Genomic DNA, 23,598 nt, shown 5'->3' with positions numbered 1-23,598 from the left:
ACACACACATACAAACCGATTCATTATCTACAATTTATCAAATGCATAACGCGATTTGGATATCCGAGGAACGAGGAATACGGAACGGGGACGATGATAGTGAGAAAGATCGTTGCAGAATGCGCAAAGTTTTCCCAATTGAAGGCAATGAATTCGAAGGTAATCTTTTAAAGGTAAGGTCTGGACTCTCGCGATCCAACGGAGAGTTAATGGGGTCGCGCGGGCCGGCAGACAAGGTTGCTCCGGGCAGAGAGCCGGGAGTTGGAAGACTGAGACTGGCTCTGCAGGAATCTGCATAACAAAACGCGCAATTAATAAAGTTCTGCGGTGTAGAGGGCACCGACAAAAGAGCGTTTCGTCCTTTCAAGCTCGCTCCTGCAACCTTCCTCTTCCGCCTGTTCGCCTTCTCTTTCCCGCCCCCCCTCACCCTCTCAGAGTACTGGCGTACTCCGCCAACGGTGCAAACCGAGTCAAAGGGGCGGCGAACGAGAGAGGGAGATATAGAGAGGTAGCGCCCATCGCGGGCCTGGGGCTAAATAAGTCAGGCTTTGTAAGGAATCCTCGGTGAAACTTCGCAATCTTCGCTGTGCGCACGCCGCGGAAACTGCGATCGACGGAAAACGCCAGCGTACTTTCCATCGTCGCGTCGCCTCGAGTCGCTAGAACTTTAGCCGCCAGCGGCAATTGTTATAACATTTAGATTTTAGACAATGGCTAGAGAAACGGCTAAATACCGCACAGGTAGATCATGTATCATCGATATAGTATTTATAATATTTATATAGTATTATGCGACAGAGAGAGAGAGAGAGAGAGAGAGAGAGAGAGAGAGAGAGATAAGTACATCCATCAGTGATCCAGCAGTGATATGGACACACATCCAACATATTCATGAGATTCTAAAATGCGAAACCTTCGTACAAATCTTGCCTGCAAGTTGCACGTTTCCAAGATTGCTTCTAATCGATGCGACGCGACGCGATTTTAACACGCACGCAGCTTTCAGCGGATTCCGCGTTTCGCTATCGCGGCCGCGGCGTCGCACGGCTCGATATCCGAAAGTTTTCGCGCGTAAAATGCAGACCGCATTATTTATCAAACGGAGTAGGTAGTCGGCCGTGGTTTTAACGACGGCTCCGACCCTCTCTCTATCGTGCTCTCCAGGGTAAACAGTTTTCAGACCTCAGCATGAAGAGTCTAGCTGCTTAATATTTCAGACGACCCCTAGCTAACTTCATGCATACTTATGTCGCGGCTCCTCGCGTGAGATAACCCGCGTGCGATATTCTCTGCAACGTATTTGGATAGACAGCCGGTCCATTATTTATTGTTCTTTGTTGCGTGTTGCTATATTGCTAAGATACGCGTAATCAGTTGTGACTCACACGCTTCTCCTTATAATGACTTTGCGAGTGCAAATATGTCCTTCTAATAGCGAAATATTTCATTGCTATTTTGTTTTGTTGATACCGAGATAACATTGCTATCTCGGTGTACATACCTATATATTGTTATCTTGACTATGTAAATATCATTAGATGGGCAATATATGTGCGTATCTTGTTTCTTAAACTTCTATATTTTCATTAATATTTTATAGTCCGGTGTAATACAAATCAACAGTTTTTTAAATCGATTCTTCTCGAATCGAGCTCCCTTGGGTTCAAATCATACAAAACTAGTAAAAGAGAGAGAGAGAGAGAGAGAGAGAGAGAGAGAGAGTTGATATAAATGTGATAATTTAAATTTTAATATTGTATAAATAGAAAAACGCCATTTTCCTCTCTCATTAATGTGCATACGTAATACATAACACGCATTGCAGACACAAAATACAATTCTTGTTATTGCTACTTTTATTTTCAAAAAGTTAGCCTTTTCGGACGCGGACGAATCAGGGATCAAATAGGGTTGTGGAATGATACTCCGAAATAATCTCGCTTTCATGGGTTTTTTTTTGTTCGGTCTTTCGCTGCGACTATATATATGAAAACATCATCAGTCTCCGGTCGATGCAATCGCCGTCAGGTTAAACCGCGTAATAAAAATAGTGGGCCTCTCGCCTTTACCCTCCGCCACTAGGGATTCAGCCAACAATATGGCAAGATGTTTGATGACCCGATCGATCACAGCTCCCTGTCCAGCTTCCGAAGCGAACGACACGACGTCGTGTGCACATACACGTGCTTCTCTCGAGCAATGGGACGCGAAACGAGACCGAAACTCCATCGCCGAATATCAACGTGCGACTGATGAGAGTTCCTCATCTTTCCTTTCGCGAACGATTGATCGATCTTGTGCGATTATTCCTTGCACGAAAGGTTTCTTATATTTCTACTTTTATATAAATATTATATGCATTTTGTTCTTAGCCCCAGGAAATTTAAAATTGTCAAAAGAACGCATATGACTGATTTGACTTATCGAAATTATTTCTATAATAATGATGCATATTCATTAACATAATGTCACATTTTACGCGTATCAATTTAAGCGCACACACACACACACACACACACACACACACACACACAGTACTTAATTTTAAATAAATAAAATTGATCTCGTATATCCTTTGAGTTATTTATATATTCCTTTGTTGAATTCCAATTTGATTATTATTAATTATATCCATACACATCATTAATCATATACCGATTGTAAATTAGAAAGCGTAGATGGTATCATAAAAACGATTCCGATCATATCTATCTGAATCGTACTGCAAAACAATTGTACTATAGCATTAGGATTAATATCGAAAACGTTAATTATTCGAATAGATTATAATAGAATCGGCATAATGACCCATCGTTGAATAACGATGTGTAAACGGAGTGTGCAGTTGATGTCAGATATGAATGTGTGCAGCAAGCGGGCTGCAAACGAATGCTGGTGCAATAACAAAATTATCATTTATTCCGATTTATTAGTTAGCTTTGACGCATTGTTTAGCTTTCGGCAATGTATACTGTCTGATGTTGGGTTAAATGTACATTATTAAAGAACGACTACCTCTTCGCGGCTCCGGAAGGTAAGCAATTCTCAGTCGCGAAATTGAGCAATTTTTCTGTATTTTGTTTACGCAACCGTGCTTATGCATTATTCCCTGGCACTGCTGTCTGAAGTCATTTACATTGTTAATAGCAGGCAGAGTATGTGCGCGCGGGATCATACACACGCACAAGTACATGTATATACGCACATCGCGCGATAGAGAGAAATGCACTGTGTGTGCATGCACATGATACGCACATCGCAGGAGTAAAAAACATTTTCTGATTAGCGTGCATCAGCTTTCTAGAGAGCGACCATCGAATGCTACAGATGTATAGAGGAGAGCATATTAACTATGCACACGTTCTCTTTGATTGCCTCGCGATATAATTCTCCACACAACACAGTTCCGAGAAATAATAGAATATAAATGTTTTTTACCTCTTTTTACAGCAAGGTACTGCAAAGTACTGCAAAGTACGCTCGCGACAGATCAATACAAAAAATTCCACACTCGATTCTTTTGCGAAAAGACGACAACAATGTTCGACGCATTTAAAATAATGATTAAACTAAAATAATGATTTAGCTTAATTTTTTGGTACGGCCTTTTCGTAGTTTATATATTTCCTACTATTTCATATCTCTCTCTCATCATGTAACAAGACGATGTCTCAGATGCATAATCACCTTTATCTTCCAAGACCAGTATAAATATTCAAAACAAAGATATTGTTATGTACATGTTTGTACGGCTCACAATCCGTATTATCTCGTGAGAAATGGCAGACATTCGAAAGCTCATGGCATGCACACTGTACGTCGAGATAGCGCAAGATGACTGACTGTACCATTCTACTTCCATCCTTGAAAAATGATCGCATTGTCAAAATACCGTCTGACTTAGTCTCTCACCTGTGTCCCTCTTTGTTATTTTTCTTTATGCTCGTCTATGTTCCCTATTTTTCCTTATAAATTATTCCCGAAAAGGACAAAAAGCTTTGGACGAGAATGGAAATTGTACGGATGACTCTTCAAATTATTTATGCTCCTATTCTTGGCCATTTTTTCTTTCGTGAAAAAATTTAATATAGTACATTGACAAATGTTAAAAATCAGATTTTTTGGATATATAAAGCAAAATTCTTTGGAATAAGTAACGATGAAAATATGATACTTAGCGATGAAACAATAATATTTATCAAAAGTATAACATTAGTTATGAGACAGAATATTGATATAAGTAAAAGTTGAATAAAAAAAAATTATATATGTATATCGGAATTTTTTCTGCGTACATATTAGAATTAAAATTATAGCAAACTAAACGAAAATATTATTTTACCAGATTATTTATAAGATTATTTCATATATCAATTCTGTATTAGTATTCGCATATTTTTCTCTAGTACCTGATACAGTCTTGAAAAATGGTCTCACTGTCAAAAATAGCTTACACTCGACTTTGTCACCTGCTCTTACCTCATAATTCTTTTTTATGTGCCAGTTGCACACATGTATCGTGCGGAGCTTATTTTAAAAATGCTTGCACATTGAAGCACTTTATCAAACGAGATGTATTGAGAAATCGGTTCGCAGCACAAGTGATAAGCGTATCAGTACAGTGATTTCCTCGAATCGATAACGGATGCTCGATAATATGCGTCTGTTGTTCTCATGTAGTAATCCCTTTATTGATTATGAAAAATTGCTGTTTATGTAATCATAAACATGAATATAATTTTTAAAAATTTTCTACATATTTTTTATAACTACAAAATGTAGGCGTTTAACATGACAGTAGCAAACCGCTGTGCAACTTCGTTTTGGCGTTAAAGATTCGCGCGTGAAATGATCATATCCGTAAAGTAGAAGCACGAGTGTCGCATGTCGCATGTCGCATTCTATTCAGTTTTCATCGTGGTACGTTTGAAAGCCGTCTTTTGCCAGCGAGGCAACAGGTTGCACAAGTGGAAGAGATGGCAAACTTTGCGAAGGTCAAACGTAGCCGTGCGTCGTCTTCGTTCTATCATCCTCGAAAAATGATATATGCACATTGAGATAACGTGATGTCGCTTCTCTCACACATGCTCATATATATCTATATGTATATGTATATGTATATAAAACTTTTTGCGCAGTGATTACTGGAGTGATGATACTGCAAAAATTTTGACCAGATGATTTTTCATATTATATCGATGTACTCTTTTGATAAAGTATCGATGATAAGAATTGAAGGGGTGATTGATTATAAAAGATCGTCTAAAAGAACGGAATATCAATATCGTGATCAAATAAAATTGATCAAAGATATCCTATCGTAACAATGAAACGAACGTTAATGAAGCAGTGAATATTAAGTGTGATAAAACAAAATATTAATTCAAATTTCTCTGTATAATGGCGATAGCTGAATAGACGGTATATCAATTACATAACGTTCAATGGGATGATGTACAGCAAATATGTACAAATAAATCTTCATAAGATAATGGGAAACTGCTTTACAGGCTTCACTGCCCAGCGAAGTAAACTCGCACCGCTGCTGAAAACTGAACTAGCCTGCGCAAGCGGGTAATCAGAGCCAGAAACTTTGCTCAATTTAACTTTGTTAATAAGCTGCTTCGACGTATTTCTGTCGAGAATAAAATTTTCAAGATGGCTTCGAAATTGGTCGAACTTGTACTATCCTTTAAATGAAGTTATTAACATAATCAAGCATCGTAGCTAAGCCGCATAGTGGACTACTCAGTAGATATCGCAATTACAACTCTAGGTAATCATGGAGTTATTAACGCTCGTGTGGAGATTCACGCACGAAAGGGATGATTACTTTCTAATTCGAGAGAGAGAGAGAGAGAGAGAGAGAGAGAGAGAAAGAGAGGAAGAGAGAATTGTAAATTGAATGACGCCATGCAAAAAATCAGGATGGTATAAAAAAAGTCAACAAATAGTATTAAAAATATATTAGGGCTGCGTTCCAGAACCATGCTCTTAACGCTCGAGCGTCGTTCAATCTTTGTTACTTACGGAAAGTTGAATAAGGACAGAGCACGCTCTTTGCGCTAAGAGCGCGGTGGTTTTGGAACGCAGCCTAGGTAAGTAAAAGCGTATAGAAGTGCAATATACTTCTTATTGTAAGAAATGATATACGTACACACAAACGCATATAATTTTATTTTAGAAAAGATAATTTATTGCATACGGCCCGTATCGCGTCGGTTTTATCACTTAACGAGGTTGCAATGAATGTCTTGCCAAGAGGAAGAATTATTGACCAGACAGCTAGACAGGAACATCCACGATACTCATCAAGCTAATACAGGGACGCAAAGTGAAGTATGGCCTTTAGATCCGTGTACTTCCTCGTAATATAGTAGATTGATGACTTCGGTGTTTGTATTCATCGCATTAATGCACATACGCCGTATCATGAATTTACCAGTTCGCCGAATAAAGCTTTATCGCACTGCATATTGATCGAAAAGGACACAGTTTGAATATGCAGCTAATATGTTTTTACTATTAAACAAATCGACATAAATATTAAAATCTTTCTCTTTTGAATTAAAGAAAATGAACCAAGAAATATTACTTTCACCAATTTTTCAGTTTTTATATCTTTGCATTAGTATATTAAACAATATCTACTATTTACGCGCAAAATAATTCACTTAAATAAGTTGCGCGGACAGAGAAATCGTTGTATCACTTTTGCTAATAATGCTTATATTTTATATAGCAGCTTTCAGAAGAGTAACGCCTTTATAGTGGCAGTTAAACTTGTAATCAAATTTTGCTAAAAGCAGGTCGGTTCTATATTATCGACGATTAACCGTGCGCTCGTTACAACATAACTCAAATGAAATAAAGCGTTGAATCATTGTTACGTTGAGTTTTATATTTTCAATTATATTGATATAAAATAAGATAATGCGTGATATAATTACTCAATACGAAAAAATTAATAGTGCATAATTTACGGTAAGAATGAATAATTTTCTATATATAATAATTCATAACTTTTTTATTTTAATAATCTATCTCAATAGTGAGTTTTAATAACAAGATACTTACAATTAGTATATGTATAATGTATATACATATACGTTGACGTATGAATAACGTGCGTTATAAATAATTTATGCAAAACATCAACGAACACAGATAACAAAAATATCAATATTTACATATACAAAAAGGATACAAAAATATCAATTTCATCAAAGTACTTTTGTCATAAAGAATAAATAATAATTATTCATAAAGAGATATGATAAACGGATGTGATCTGAGTTAAGTGTGAAAAGCTCTTACAATATAAATGTCATATATGTCAAAATAAAAAATTTGTCGGAACATCTTTGATCGTTCCGATACGATTTATGATAGAGTTATCAAATAAATAAGAATTTTAATTTTAATGAGAACGCAAAAATCGCTTTAATTAATAAGCAAATAGATAAATATTAAAATTTATTTTTTTACGTGTAATAAAATTGTATAAAGAAAACGAGAGAGCAGGGATATCCTTGGAAAAAGAGTAGAAGACGCAAGATTTTGTCTCCTGACGAAAGAAGCTACGCCGACTACTAATTTGCATAAATCGCGACGACGACGAGTGGTCGCCGCTTCGCACTTCGCTAACTACTCGCTTAGTATAGGCCACGAAATACCGGAGAAGTCGAGATCTTTATGGCGGTGATAAACCCGACCTCTCGCCAGCTTCGAGTTACAAATGACTACTGGTAGCTGAAAACTATTGCCTCGCGACTCTATATACGGAGTACTTGGTTTCACCGCATCTCTCTTTTGTATCTACAGATTCTTTTGCAAGCTCCATGGCACTCTTCGCTTAATAAATATTGTGCGCGCGCGGGAGGTCATTTATTTTCCAATAATTTTTTCCGATTCCAAGTTAAACGTTTTTGTGATCGACTGGAAAATATTCGAATTAAAATTCAAGAAATGTAGAATTTACTTTTAAATTATATAAAATAGAATATTTTATTATACAAATATCTACTAATTTTTTTAATTTAACGAGGAATTTATCGCGTTCAATTGCTTACAACTGTATAATAGTTATTGTACTTGACATTTATATAAAAAAAATTATTGCCAATTTTAGATAAATCTGATACACCCTGTATATATATATATGACGACTCACACTTCCTGATTCTAACCTCCGTATTCTCTATCCTCCTTCATCCCTTCGTCGTTCTCTTCTACATTCGCTGACCCCACTAGTAGCAAGTCCTCGCAGCTGGTTAGACGCGTGAAATAGGACCGCTCGTAAATCCTCGTAACGTCTAACCACCCCTTTCCAACTTTTTCCGAACCCCTCGCATCCCCTGGTTCCTCCTGTGTAGCCGCAACGAGTTTGCGAGGATTATCAGGATAGTAATTGTTATTAAATAGCTGACGTTATGATCCGGAGCAGCTCGTAGCTTAATTACTACCACGGACCAAACGCATACGAGAAAACTTTGTATCTTCGCGCACTGATCTAAAAGTATAGCTTATGCCGCTTATGCGCACGTCTTTTTATGTGACACAAGTTAATCTTTCCACAACCAAACCAAAATATTTTCACGATAAATGAGAGTTGAACTAAACATATATATATATATATATATATATATATATATATATATATTATCCGAGCATTTGTTCCCGCTGCAAATATGGTGAATAGTCATTTTGGTATGCGTAAAATCTATGCGACGCGAATCCGGCTTTATCCATCCCTATTGGCTGACATATCGACGACCGACCGCGCATAATTAATAACATATATCGCAAGAGGCATGCGAAAGCAGCGACGGCGGAAACACAAATATGCGTTTAATGAACACGAAATGGAATTCGATGTGACTATAAAGTAGCGACATGGTGGATGTTGGGCGCTTTAGCGCGTTTTATAGGTAACGACGATTGGGACGTGTCTCGATCGTATCCGGGGACGAGCAAGACAACGCATATTTATCAGAGAACTAATAGAGCCGAAAATTATCACGCGTGAGCCCAAAAATTATCGCAATAAACGTCATTCACGTTAATCGTTATAATCGTAATTCTCGATAATGCCATTTACTTCTGTCTGCGCGAACTCACAATCACCTTGTATAATTATAATTATGTTACATCGCATTACACGATTTACTGTTCACAGCATATATAAAATATCACCTGTTAACAGTAATACAGAGACATATTAGAAAAAATGTACGGTATTCGGTATGCTCGCCTATTTGAGAAAAATGTCATTTAACCGTCAGGATAAGAAGGAAAGGAATCTCCCGATGTAAAAGAAGATGGAGGCAGGCGTGTAAACTGAAACGCCGCGGAAATTAATTGCCGAGACCTCTCCATTCTTAACTGGAGCGAGCAGCACCACCCGTATAGCTGGAATGGGCACGTTTTCGATCGAACGGAAAAATTGACATCCTCGTGGGCGATGTATAAAACGCTACGATAACCGGATGCCACCGCACCGTCTGCTTAATATCCGGCCGATAAGAATATTTCACAATGATATACGCGGCGTGAATGAATGATCGTATAAATAGAATGGGGAAAAACTCTAGGACGGATAATAGTGTATCGATCGATTATTTCATTTTGCCGCGATATAAAGAAGAAAATATTTCTTCTTCTGTTTCTGTCTTTACGAAGGTTCTTGTTTAGCATACGAGGACCAATGATATAAATGAGATTCGGGTGACGATATATGATCGCCAAGGGTGAAGCTACAGTATCGTGACAAGTTTCGCCATTTCGAACAGCAATCTCTCATTTTCTTCTTCTTTTTTTTTTTTTAAGAAATGAAAGGGCCGTGGAATTTAAAGACGGCAGCGCCGTGTTACGTTGGAAAGACGATATTGCATAAAAGTGTCTATTGATTTGAGATATAGCGTCGCGGAAGAAAAGAGGAGGACGACGGAGGACGACGACGACGACATTATGGGGGTTGGGGGATAGAACAGGAGGCGTCGCTCTGTCGAACGAAAGCCGGTGAAGGCAGAGAGAAGCGGTGTAATAAAGCGAGCCGTGAGCGAAGCACGCATCGAGGAGACAACGGCCACCGTTACAGTTACGGCCTTCTTCGATTTCAAGGGGTCGGCAAAATCGGGCTGCTTACGCAATACTCGTCGTCGGCTCGTCGCTTCATTATAAGAACGCGACGAAATCGAGTAATCGCGTTTCCGTGAACTCGCGCGCGCTCGCCCGTTTACGGAACACCAAAACGGCTTTTCTGGAATAAATTAAACGCGCAATTAAATCCTAAGACGAGATACGCGCGGGCTTGCAATTGAATATCGCATTACAATCGATTATAGGGCCAAAACCTATTCCTACGTCCTACTTTCTCCTAATAGCCATTCGATTTTTGTCTCGTTTCTATTTCTTTCAAAAAAATTGTTGAGCGTTAAACTTTTAACAATGCTGTTTGATATGTTTGTAGTCAAATATATAATCAAGTCTAACATCAATTCTGCGAAGCGCGATTGGAGATTGATTTTATATATGTGTATGTAGCTGTGTTACTTATAATCTTTTTAATATATCACTATTATATGTGTATATTTGCGGAATGAAAATAATAGTTGAGGTTCTAATGTATGAATGGAATAATAGCAAAAGAAAACCATAAACCACTGGACTTATTCGCGTGACAAGAAAATAGGTGTGGTATTCCAGGGTCAACGAACGTGTTGTATTATATCGCCGAATATACATTACATATCCGACATTATTAAAATCTTTTAAGAATTAATATCTTTTAATAATTAGCCTCTTTTTATTTTAAAACTTTACTTTTTTTATCTCTTGTATATTGTAAATTAAAATGCCCTGCAGAACGGTCACGAGACATATTCGATGCGTATAAAGAAAAAATATTTTGACTGTCCCTTGAACGCTGTAACAAAATGCATCGTAGAGAGAACATGAAGTCAACCAATCAAGGCTACCGTGGCCACCGGCTGGCCAGACGGTTCGACGGTAATTGGCCAGTAATTGTGTTTACTAATTGATATTACGACCTTACCGGTTGTGCGTAACTCGAGCACACCCCTGACGATATCGGAAAATTTATCGCGACATGTTTGCTGTTGAAGAAAGCACGGCGAGTCGATCTGGTATCTTTCTACAAACTTTTATACTCAAATTTTGATCACATTTTTTAAAAAGCACATTTGCCAAATAGTGAGCCTGTACAGCCCTGTTTGTACGCAATTTAAGAGACATTATTTAAGAATTAAATTAATAGTATAAAAAATAATAGTAGAACTAATAAGCTACATAAATTTTTTCTTTGCAATTCCTACATATATATTATATATAATTAGGAATAAAAATCTCACTTGTGTTTTCTATAAATAATTTAATTATTAGATTTACAAACTGTGTGCGTCGTGAAAAAATTAAATCGCACATTTTAATTATTTATAAGAAATAAAATCCATTTCTAAAACTGATAATTTTGTTAAATAAAAAATATTTCCTTTAAAGCGTATAAATTAGATTTAAAAATTCACATATTTTCAATTTTTTTAAAACCAAAAGTGCATTTCTTTGATGCAAAGACATTTAATTTGTTCAAGAAAAAGGCTTTACATTATATCGTCGCTTTTACACATCTGTAAAGTGATCTGCGAGCGCGCGATCGAGGTGCAGCGATTTTTATTCCGATCACGTACGCAGCTTCGATCAATAAAACTTAGCCGACTTCCAAAGACCACGCAGACGATTCTACGTTCCTGAGGGAGAATAAGGACCCCTTGAATAGGAATCGAAGCGATCGCGGAAGAGTATGACAAAATTCATTTTATCGCGCTACTATCGCTTAACGCTCCATTTCATCTCTCTTCATGAGGTTCGTTCGCATCAAATTTGGATTCCATCTCACAAGAATCGCTGCATCAACATTAAGCAGTAATACTGCTCTCAATTTTTTTTTATAAATAAGAAGAATCGATCGTCGTATCATTTTCAAAAGGCTATAGAAATCGTTAATAACAAATAATTTATTGGTAGGTATGTGGTTACAATTGAATTATCAATGAAAGATGCAAATTTTCGATATGAAACAGATGCGATAAGTTTCGCAGTAGGCAGATAGATTTTTTTCTCCCATTGCACTTTTAATACATCTTATAATAAGATGAAAAGGGGAAAAAGGGCGGAAAATCGTGAGAGGATTGCCGCAACTTTGACGCAATATGTATTGGGTAGGATAGATTTTTAATTTGCGAATTCCTTAATTATTTCCACAGTTACTTTTAAAGCCAAGCGGTCTGGTTAGGTCGGACTAATACTATACCGCAACACAATCTCGTGCCTGTAATTGGAAAAGGTTGTGGAGGTTGCAGGTTGCAGGTTGTCTTCCTTCATTGCGAAACAGTGGTAAGAGTGTAGTCCAATCCCCGTTAGCAATTCTCGGTAAATAAAATTTCACTCACTATATAGCTATCGCCCTATAATACTGTATTTGACTGTATCTTGCATTTCGTGCATCTTATTCGTAAAATTACTTTCGAAATATTTTCTTTTCTTTTCTATCTGAAATTCGTTCGTGCGTAAAAAAGGTTTCCAAGTGATTCATTGTTAATGGATGCATATGAATAATATTAAAGTAAAGCTAAATAATGATTCTTCGATTACTTACATTGTTACTATTCCACGATAAATTATTCACATTTATCACTTTTTTGTTGTTAGTATTATTTTTAACAGTACATTCTTATCCGAAATTGTAAAGAAGGGTTTATCTGTACTCACGTGTCAGAAGAAATTATGACGAAATCATGAACGATTGTTAATCGATACCTGAAATAAAAAATACAGTATAATTAAATTAGAATAATGCGTTAAGTTAAAATAATGTAGGTAAATACATCACGTAAAAGATATAGAATATCTTCCCAATGAAGAAAACATATAAAAAAACGCTAAAAAAAAGTATGTCGGAAGTTTGTGGCGTCTACGGTTACACAAAGTTTTGCTGTAACACAATGCTTTCGACATTAATGATTTAAGTTAATATCGGACGCGAGAGCATGATGCATTTTGGCTGCGAGCCTCGTAATATGTATCTCGTCGTTACGTCCGCGTCGACGACACGGCATATACGCGCGCGAAAACGATATTTCACACACAGTTTGATGAGCTCCCCGCATTAAGCCGGGGGTAAGTAATTATCGACTGAGCAGTGACCAGGATGGCCGGGCTCGGCCACTCCCTCCTGGGGTGTCCCAGTGCGTGTCACCGCATTAACCACCCCTATACGGACATCGTTCTCATCAAAGTTCAAACGCTGCATATCTCCGATACGTCATTGTAACCTCTGCACGGCTTAATTAACGAGACCGGACGTAGCGTCGTGGACAAGTATTAGTTGACTTCGATATCCGTGTCGCCTCCGAAAATCACGTTACGGATAGAGCTTCATGATCGACACAATGCGCGATGGAAAAAAATCAAATGTAATAACAATAATAGATGAAATCCGTCGTTTGCATAATATTTTACCAATAGTAATTGTGCGTTACACACTTGCACTTACAGATTTCTCAACAAAACGTGTTTATCAAAGTGGTATATATAATTTACGATAATGAAATTACATATATAACTTATAAAACAGAAAATAAAATATAATATAATAGATTACTATGAGCATCAGATATATATCAGAAAGAGTATTTATGATACTTATTGTTAATATCTGAATTGCATTAAAAAGTAACGGAAACATAAAATATCATTTTTTGGTAGGTTTTGAGATTGATTGTGCTCGTGGACATTTATCGATATTATAGTAATTAAGTGCACAGCATTTTAAACATTTTCATTAATATACATATAATCTTAGGGCATACCGATATCAATTTAATTAAAAAGGTCTTCCTCAACGAATAAACATAACGAAAGCATGACAGGGGGAAAAAGTTAATACATGAAACAGGGATTGTACGCACGAGACGCTAACTCGTGCTAATAACCGTATGCAATTAATAAAATTGGGTACACCAAAATCCCGGATAAAGCCGCCGCTACACAAATTGCATGAAAATGTTATTTTATCGATAATGTTATCGTAACATCAATAAAACATTATCAACATTAATTTCCCTTGCGTTAAATCGTTGAATTTGATACTACGTAAATTTTCGATTATGCAATGTCAATGCATATAAATTTTCAGTAAAAATTTTTTTAAGTTATTATTATCGAGAAACCGATGTCGCAATTTCTGAACTGAATGGGTTTCAAACGTTCAACAAAAAAATGTGCACGCAAATTCCTTAAATGTACATAAAAAATAATGTATAATAACGTAAACCGTTATATATATGTTTTCCATGATATTTATGCTTTTGACGTGCATATGTGTGTATGTGTGTGTGTGTGTGTGTGTGTGTGTGTGTGTGTGTGTGTGTGTGTGTGTGTGTGTGTGTGTATAATTCTAGCTTTTTACAATAATATACTTTCAAATACTTTCAAACTTACATTTTTAAATATTTATATGGATATAACTATAGCACAAGGATATATTCCGCTAATAGATTACACTTTCTGGGCTTAATATCGTTTGATGCGAGAACTCGAAGAATAAACTTCTGACTCGAGCGAGAAACAGGATTTGACGCGGGTAAGAGACTAATCGTAAGATCGGGACAGAAGTCATGTTGGGACCGTTTCACCGATTTGGCCAGCAACATCGTTAAACTTGGAGAGTATAGAGCACTCTTTTCTCCCTCGTGACTCGCAATCAGTCGAATCTCGACGATGCGACGGCAGCGTCCAAAGCTTCCTTTCGAATTACCACCGAGAGAACGGTCTGGTTCCGCCAGAATCAACCATCTCTCCTTCTTTACTTGCCGGGAAAAAAAGATAAAAAAATTCGGTAAAAATTGGGATCAAAAACTTGCGAGTCTTCGAAGAGTCTCGTAATGATTCATATAAGCCGAGTTTCACAATTTACATTAATTAAATTCATATTAACAATCCACTCTGGTACATTTTCAAGATATATGCGAAATATAAAAATATGACTATTCACACAATCGATAAATGAATTTCTATCGATATCTTTATCTCTCGTTGCATCTCTTCAAGTTACGTTTTTGTTGACTCCTTGATTGACAAAATCCGTAAAAAGTTACAAGTTCGTCTCTTGAGATCGTTTATTTTATCAGCTAATAACATCGACGCGACGCGCTACATCCGAATATCCACTTGCTTTGAGCTGCGACGAGAGCCACAATATTAGTTCCTCTCGGTAGACGTAACAAACGCAGGTAGGGGTTATTTTATTCCTCTGTTCCGCGTGCGCGGGCGAATAAGAAAGAAACTAAAGGCTCGCGGCGAAGCGTGGCAAGGTGAAGCGGGACGAGGAGAGAGATCGGCACAGGAGGACATTATGAAAGCATTTTCCTAACCGACTGGCAAAGCCCCGAAGACATTTATCCCGCGAAAAATGAAGTAAAATAAATGTGTAAAGGCAAACCGCGATGTCGGTACCAAAGAGTATAACGGTGTGCCAACGCAGCCAACGCAGGCAGAGCCTCCGTTTCTCTATCTCCGCTTCTGCCAAGTTTCCGACTTGTTTTCGTGCCCTCCTTGCAGCGCGCGGGGACGAAGAGCGATCCGTCGCGAGCTGGTACAAGGAGTAACGGAAAATGAAGAAACGGCTGACGACGGGATGAAAGAAAAGGGAGGCAACGGGGGCGAATCTTCAACGACTCGCCTTGTCTCGTCGAGGATGCTCTCTCGTTCCTCTTCCCCCTTGCGCCCGCGGAGATTTTTCCTTCTTCGGCTCTCGTCCTTCTTTATGCCTCTTTCAATATGCTCTTCTAGCCATCCACCGACCGCTTGCGCCGCGCAGGCCACGGAACTCCACTTTTCAACTTGACATTTTTAATTCTTTTTTTACTTCTTTCGCGTAATCGTCTTATGAGAGAGCAACCGAAGCAGTCATTCGAGAAAGAACGTGCGACGATATGCCGCGGACGCGGACTGTCGGCTCTTTTACGATCCTGTCTACTTTTCACCAGTCACCGGCTAGCGAGCGTCCTCAGGACGATTCCCCGCTTTGCACTCGCGGATTTGCGGCATGGTGCGTCGAAGATCATCTTAGTTCTCTAAGATGAAGAAGGAATTTCAGGAAACGTATGCCGCACGAGATCTAAAATAATGAATTTCACGAGCGAGCTCATATACGCATAGAACGTAGCGCGATATACCTAAGCTGTTACAAATGCATTGTTAGAGAAACAATTATAATAATCCGAGTATTTATATGTATCTCATTTGAATACATAGTATTTGCGGAAAGCAATTTTATCATGCGTATCACTAACAATTCGCACCTTGAAACCCAATTATTATTATAAATATATAAGAGTTGCTCTCACACACAAGCAAAGTAGCTTTTAATTAATTGATGATAACTCCTTATAAAAGACATCGCGAATTATAAAAAAGATGTTCGTACTTGTTCGTACAGTTAATTAGATCCGGTTTCTTGACGGTTATCGACGTTATTCGCAATGTTCGATACTGAATTAACAAAAATACGATTATCCTATTAAATCAAGTATCCTGAGGAACACAAGGGAGAACTATTGACGATAAGATGCCGCGCTCTCGGCATCTACTACGCAGGCGTAGTTGCAGCCAAACGAATCGGATCGAATCGGTTCGTATAGGAACGGCGATGTTGGATTAGGGCGACCGGTGACTGCTGAAAGGAACCGTGGAAGGAAGGCAGGAAGATATTTACCAGCGTCTCCTCTTACAACCTCGGCAAACTTCAATTCCCCTTTTCCGCATCCTGGCTCCCTCGTATTTACAATCGGTTACCCGATGCCTAATCCGATGAGAGAGGAGAAGGGGACGGACTGTCGTGTCGTAATTTAAGGTGAACGCACGAGAGGCACGAGGGAAGCGCGACGACGGGGTTCAACTCACGCTCATCAAAGAATATCACGGAGCAAAGTAGAAATTGCGAGGTTTCGTCAGCCGCCGCGCCCGCGCCCTACTCTGAATTTCGCGGTACTCGTCACTTGTTATTGCAAAGAAAAACAATCCTAGTTATCGATTACCACTTCATTATAGAAATGAAAGTAAATCGTCCGGAATAAATACATATTCAGGTGAGCATGATATCTGACTCTATAAATACGATTCGTCAAAATTGTATGTCTGTAACGTCATGGCGATAAAAATGTCGTTTCACTCTAGAGATATATTTTGTGAAATATTAAATCCAAAGAAAAGACATGCACAAAAATATTTTGGGAATAAAGTTTGAACAAGCGGAGCGTGTTAAAGTCAGAAAATTGGAAATAATCCACCACCGATGACGATTCTCATGAATTTCCGGGAATAATTAGCGATACATGGCACGCCCCATCTGCATTTTGCTACGTGTGCCGCCAGAATGCCAGATCCATGATTTATTTTCGCACAAATGCGCACAATTAACGCAATTCCGGTATCAATCCAATATTTTAGCCGACACAATCTGATACACGTGCGAGCAAGTATATTTTTGTTTATTTCCCTCTTCATGCCGCATCCTCGCTGAACGATATTTGTAACAGTCTGTTACGTATACGCGTATGCGCATACGTTGCACGCCGGAATGCACTCGATAATTGCTACTATTTAAAATTGCATCTCCCACCGCCTTTTTTTACAAATTTCGTGATAAATATCCAAATGGTGGCATTGCTTTATGCGGATTGAAATGTGTACCGCCAACCGATGATTTTTTAATGCAAAAATATGCAACGGATCATGCGAGAAAAATATGATTCGAGCGATCGCGCACACCGACAAGATCTACACGCACAGAATAGAATTAAGTGACGCGGCACTGTGTGGAATAATGAGGAATAATAAGGAATAACAAATTGCCTTATAAGAGGTTGAGAATTTTCAACCTTGATCGCTCCTCGTTTGCTCAAGTTTTCTCGATTAGATGATATTTTGAATATCGAGAATTCAAATATATATTTATATATAAAACGACGTATAAAACAGGAACAAATACAATAGTCTTTCAAACGGACAACTATTTGTCGAACATAAATCCATTATATGTATTATTTGTTCATTTTACGTATCATTATTATTCGTGACTCGAATAGTGATAGGAAATGCATATCGTTCGACGAACAGTGAGTTTCTCAAATTCCATTAATGTATTCAAAGAACGGCCAAACTAGCGATATCTGCGAAGCTACTCGGGTAGTTCGTGAGGCCTCCTTACCTTATAAATATTCAAATTGGCAACAACCCTTTCCTCGCAAAGGGAGAGTCGTGCGCTTGAATTTTTGAAAATTAATCGAGGCGAAATTTAGTGATTACTCTCATTTAAATGATCGTTCTTCGCGGGAAAACCATTATTTCAGGCTTCCGGTATCAGTGAAGCATATAGTTAAACTGCCTATCTGACTATTGAATGAGTTTCCAACATAAGAATACGTGATATTATTTTATGTAAATATAAATCATTAACAAAAGTTGTCTAATGTCATTTGTGATAAGTAGAGATGAAAAAAGAAATTAATAATTAAGCGTATTATTCCAATTATTTATAATCTTATTTAAAAGCTTTAGGAAGCTTTATTAGAAATTTGCATAAATATATCCAAAAAATAATCGATATTAAAAGTGCAAATTATAATAATAAGAGATGAGTACAATTTCATAACAAATGTGCTATCGTTTTAGATATACATAACAATATTAACCAACAAATTAATATTTTCCACGGTAGTTCCACGTGGGCGATCTGATATTAGTCGGGGAGGGGGGAAGTCGACTCTTTCGTTTTATCCTTCCCATTAAACTGTACCTATAATAGAAGAGCAGTAAGAATCGATAGTAAGAAATAGAAAAAAGAGAGTTATTTTATAAACAATTAGCGACTCGCGATACGCGTCTCAAATATAATAAAAACATTAAATGCAATCTTAAATAGGTACTGATCTATTAAGTTGGTATTCTCAGAAGTTCGTATTTTGTAACTTTTCTGATTTGTATCGAATATAATCATTTAAAATTGACTAACATTTCTTAAGCGGGTGACGTATACAGTTATAGCTACAGTATCACATCTATAGCTATAATATCATATCAATAGCTATAATAATTATTAAAAAATATACGAGAGAAAAGATCTAAAGATCTCATCGAGTTGATGAACGTATGTTGCTTGTTTCAAACACGATACGCGAACTTGGAAAGTGTTGAAGGAATTGCCTGAACCTCAAGTAAATACACTCTATCTTTTCTGTAGACTGACACCGATTGAAAGGCTAGTAAACTGTAGCTGTTTTGGAGCGATTGCGGCGACTCATTTGTGTTGCGGTGTGTTCGCAATCCCGCCAACCCCTCGGGCATGTGGTACACACCCTCTATTCTCACCCGCCGTACTGTGGGTTCAAACATTCCAAGAACGGCGTCGAGGCCAAAGCAGGACCGAAACCAGAAGCGGAAACAAAAACGAGTACAAGGGCAGAATGCCGCACGACGCGAGAAGCAGAGAGGGTGTAAGGTGGAAAGAGGCGACGGTATCGAGTGCATCGTTCCGTGTTGAGCTTGCTTCTATGGTCTGAGTGAAATCGTTTCCCGCGGAAGAGCAAGCACTCCATATACCCACCGCCGAACATCACGATTTCCTCCGCGAGCCAATTCGCTGAACATTCGTCGACTTCCGGGATGTTATCGGTTCCAATGATCGGCAATGTACTTGAGATTGAGATTTTCACTGCACGATAATGCATCGCGGGAGATTGAGATCTAGAATATGTCATATTTGTTTCGTTACGTCACAAAAAATATATTACAGTTTGTATATGCGTGTACTGATTGAAATGCTATAAATAAATAAAAACATTAAAACAATATTAAGTAGAGAACGATCAGAATAAAGAAAAAAATATATATATACATATATGCCGCGCCCGCGTGTATTTATGGTAAATATATCAAATATATACTTCTTATCTAATCTCTTTAACATATTCAATTATTTGTTCACAAGCAAAATAATTGTATCATATAAAAAATTCTTAAGCTGATTTGATTTTACATTTTTATTTACATTTAACTTTTCACTTAAAATAAGTGCTCCATTTTAATTTAAAAAATAAAAAATTTTAAAAATTAGTTAAAACCAAACATTTCTTATTATTCGAAATAATAATATCAAATTTATCATTTCATGCCAGTGCATTTGTATAATAATAAAATTATCGCATAACAAAAAATTGTGATATGACAAAATAATTATTTCGAATACTAACGGTTCGTATAGCATATCCCCCAATCCACACACAGAGAGATATTTTTCAATGACTATTTGGCTATATAATCAGATATATTTGACACATAAACTTTTTTGTCGATAATTCTATCGAAAAATATACGCTTTAATAATAATAAATCCCTGTTTCTCTTCAATTATTTATGTGTTTGTATAATTATGAGTTTGTAATATAAAAATTAATCGGTATCTGAAGATATTTTCTGGTAGAAATAAATGTAACTTGCTATAGAAAACAGTTAATGGATTTACAGCAGTAGAATAAAACCTTATATTTATTCTGGAAATATATAAGTATCTCAAAAATAAAAGTATAGTACAAAAAATACAATAAGAAAAATTGTAATAAATTAGCATAAAAATAACGTAATGAAAGACGGGTCGATAGAAAACAAGTTGCTACGCAATTGGATTTTTTTTCAGTCATTAGGTGCCGTGATCGGTGCTGCCACAAACAATGCCATCACCAATAGACATCGAGCGGATCCGATGGTATTATGGCGTGTGTGTGTGTGTGTATCGCGATATCGGGTCTCGTAATGCGTGATGCGGGTAAATCCTCAGCGTTGCACAAAAAGCACGACTACCAAAGCTCCCGGACGCGCCTCTCCGTTTATAGCAAACAGTTACACGATGTGGCGAGCGATGGCTGCGAAGCGGCAAAATAGGGTGAAAGAATGTCGAATAACCGGGCGTCACTGAAACGACAACACTGATGCGCGCTGTAGATAGATCAAAGGGTGCATGAGAATATCTTTAGCTATACTGATTCAAACATCTTTACTCGTGCTCACGCGTGTCGACTTTACTCTCGATGTACATTTTGAAAGATTATCGTTAAAAATGCTGGAAAGGAAAAAACAAAACAAAAACAATGAGTAATGGAGATCATGAGAGCCCTATATAATTACACTTAAAATTATATAATTTCAAAGGAGATAAATGTGTGTGCGTGTGTGTGTACATTCCTGCAGCTAGGCAAGCCTTTCTCATCTGTATATACAAATTATCTATATATTTTACCTAAATAACAATAGATTAGAGATATTTTTGAACAAAAGAATAATGTAAAATGCAGCTGAATAAGGTGATAAGTATTACTTCAACAGTAGAGAATAGAAAAAAAAGAGAAAATAAAGAAAAAAGTGAAATGGGAGGTAAACGAGTAAGATGGCGGCTGTCAACCCTTGAACAATTTTAAATGTAAATGTAAATTTAAGTATTGGTCGCGTTGCTTGTCTAGATCCAGGTTGGGGACGAGCGACAACAGCCTGCCTGCCGTTACGGTGCATTTGCATATTAAGTGGCCGCGACCCAATAACATCTCGCTCCATAGAGTTTCACGTACTTTATCGTTCTCTCTGCCGATGCCGACGTCGGCAATACGAGACTCGATACGGATCTCCTGTCATTTCTGATTTAGTGGCGATAGCGTGAAAATAAGAATCTGACTACGGTATATAGTATATCATAGTAGTTAATAATTTGTAGTAAAAACACTCTCTCTCTCTCCTCTCCCTGTCTGTAAATATTTCAAATTTCATCCATTGTCAACCGTTCTTGTAATTACCGATTTTACAAATATTTCACATTATCTTTTGTTAATATTTTATTTCAGAAAATCGCTACTGCATATTGGAGACGACCTGTGTAGAAGCGAGCATTATTAATGCACGATACACGATCAACCATAAAGGCGCTATTCGCAGAGTCAAATTTATGCGCGCGTGACATCGAATATTGTTTTTCCTTTATCGTACGCTAAGTGCATATACAGTTCGATACGAACGATGTTTTTCAATACGAGTGATGTTTGTTGACTCTCGACGTCAAAATAATGGAAAAAACATAACGGTATAAACTACAATAAAAATTGCCATCAGTAGGATACAAACAGCTAATTCTACATAGTTATTATATAGAAAATTTCAGTTTTATTATTGTTATTTTACTATTATTGCAATCTTGTTGGTTGACCAAGTGATTTTAAAAGAAAAACGTTTACTTTCAATAATACGAGTCCTTTTTTTAGTAACTTATACAAAAATCTTGTAAATTTTGTTTAAAATGCAGAGGTCACTTAATAACCATTTTACTGCAATGTTTATTTCGATCATAGTTAAAAGAAGGATCGAGTTAATTAACGTACATCGAAAACGAAAGGTGCTGGTTGAACGCTCGTAATCACGAAGATTATCTTTATCCTGCGGGTGACTTTCATAGCGTGATCTGACGACAGAGAAAAGAATGCATGAGAAGAAAAGAATGCCAAGCATATTACGCCATTGTGAAGGGTGAGTTTTGTCGTTTACGCAAAATAAACTTCGACGAACGATCCGCCGTTCCTTAACGTGTACTGGAATATACATACCAGAGAGAGAGAGAGGGGAAAGAGAGAGTGAGGAGGAGGAGAGAGAGAGCGCAAAGTACAGGCAAAGGACGGGAAGAAAAGGGCAAAGGAAATAGGCGACAAGAGTAAAAATAGCTTAATGGGTTGAGTTAGGGAGCGAAGGCGGAAAAGGGTCTCTTGCGGTACATTTGGGTTTTATTGAATATAACGTGCGTGTGGAACTCAACTGGCTTTTCAAGACCTACCCCTTCGAACCACCCACCACCAACATCACTAAACCTTGTTCTCGCCGACAGCAGCGGTCGCTACGGTTATTACGGCATACACTGGCTTATGACATTTTTGCGTGCATTTAGACAGTTCTCTTTTTTTCGGTACGTCTTTCCGCCCTTCTAGGTGGAGGCGTGCGGAGTTAACGGCCTCCCCGAACGACTTCGAAAGTAAGCGTAGCGCGTAGCCCGGCTGGCTCCTCCGGCCTCGTTATCGAACTCGACTGCACGATCCGGACTTTTATACGGTCTCTTACCGCTTTCCTGATCCTTGCCTCGAAAGGTTTCATTAGGGAAGGACCACGCGCCCGGATACTCCTCGCTCGCTAGCTCCCGAGAGTGAATGCTGCGAGAATCGCGAGATTGGAAGAAATTCTCGCTTCGATAGATCGAGAGGTTCGGGAAATAATAAGCCTCGTATATATACCGAGCTGTTCAATTCGCGTTTCGCTTGTAATTATCTTCGAGCCACGGATCTTAGAAAATGTATAAGCAGTTTCAAGACGGATGAAGACAAATCGAATTCGAAAGCAAGATGAATGACGTTAAGGAGGCTAATATTTACACTTAATTAGGTGTAGTAATTAGATAAAACTTATCGCGCAGAAAAGAATCAGAACCGAGTGGAT

The 23,598-nt window shown here is 37.7% G+C and overlaps 1 long non-coding RNA gene across 6 annotated transcripts in view; it reads right to left on the bottom strand.

The window, feature by feature from the left end:
- Positions 1–11,533: 11,533 nt before the first annotated feature.
- LOC143898175 (uncharacterized) overlaps positions 11,534–23,598 on the bottom strand; it is a 127,505-nt gene continuing 115,440 nt past the window's right edge. For 4 of the 6 annotated variants that reach the window (XR_013257131.1, XR_013257133.1, XR_013257134.1 and 1 more), the window contains one exon: positions 11,534–12,837. This is a non-coding gene — a long non-coding RNA (uncharacterized LOC143898175). Of the gene's footprint in view, positions 12,838–19,684; positions 19,842–23,598 lie in introns of those variants that run through there. The other 2 variants (XR_013257135.1, XR_013257130.1) reach the window with 2 other exon arrangements.

This window comes from Temnothorax americanus, unplaced genomic scaffold (assembly GCF_048541705.1).
Source record: "Temnothorax americanus isolate GAGA-0224 unplaced genomic scaffold, ASM4854170v1 Scaffold22, whole genome shotgun sequence".
Classification (NCBI taxonomy): domain Eukaryota; kingdom Metazoa; phylum Arthropoda; class Insecta; order Hymenoptera; family Formicidae; genus Temnothorax; species Temnothorax americanus.
The sequence above is the reverse complement of the archived record's forward strand: the minus strand, read 5'-3'. Positions and strand labels throughout refer to the sequence as shown.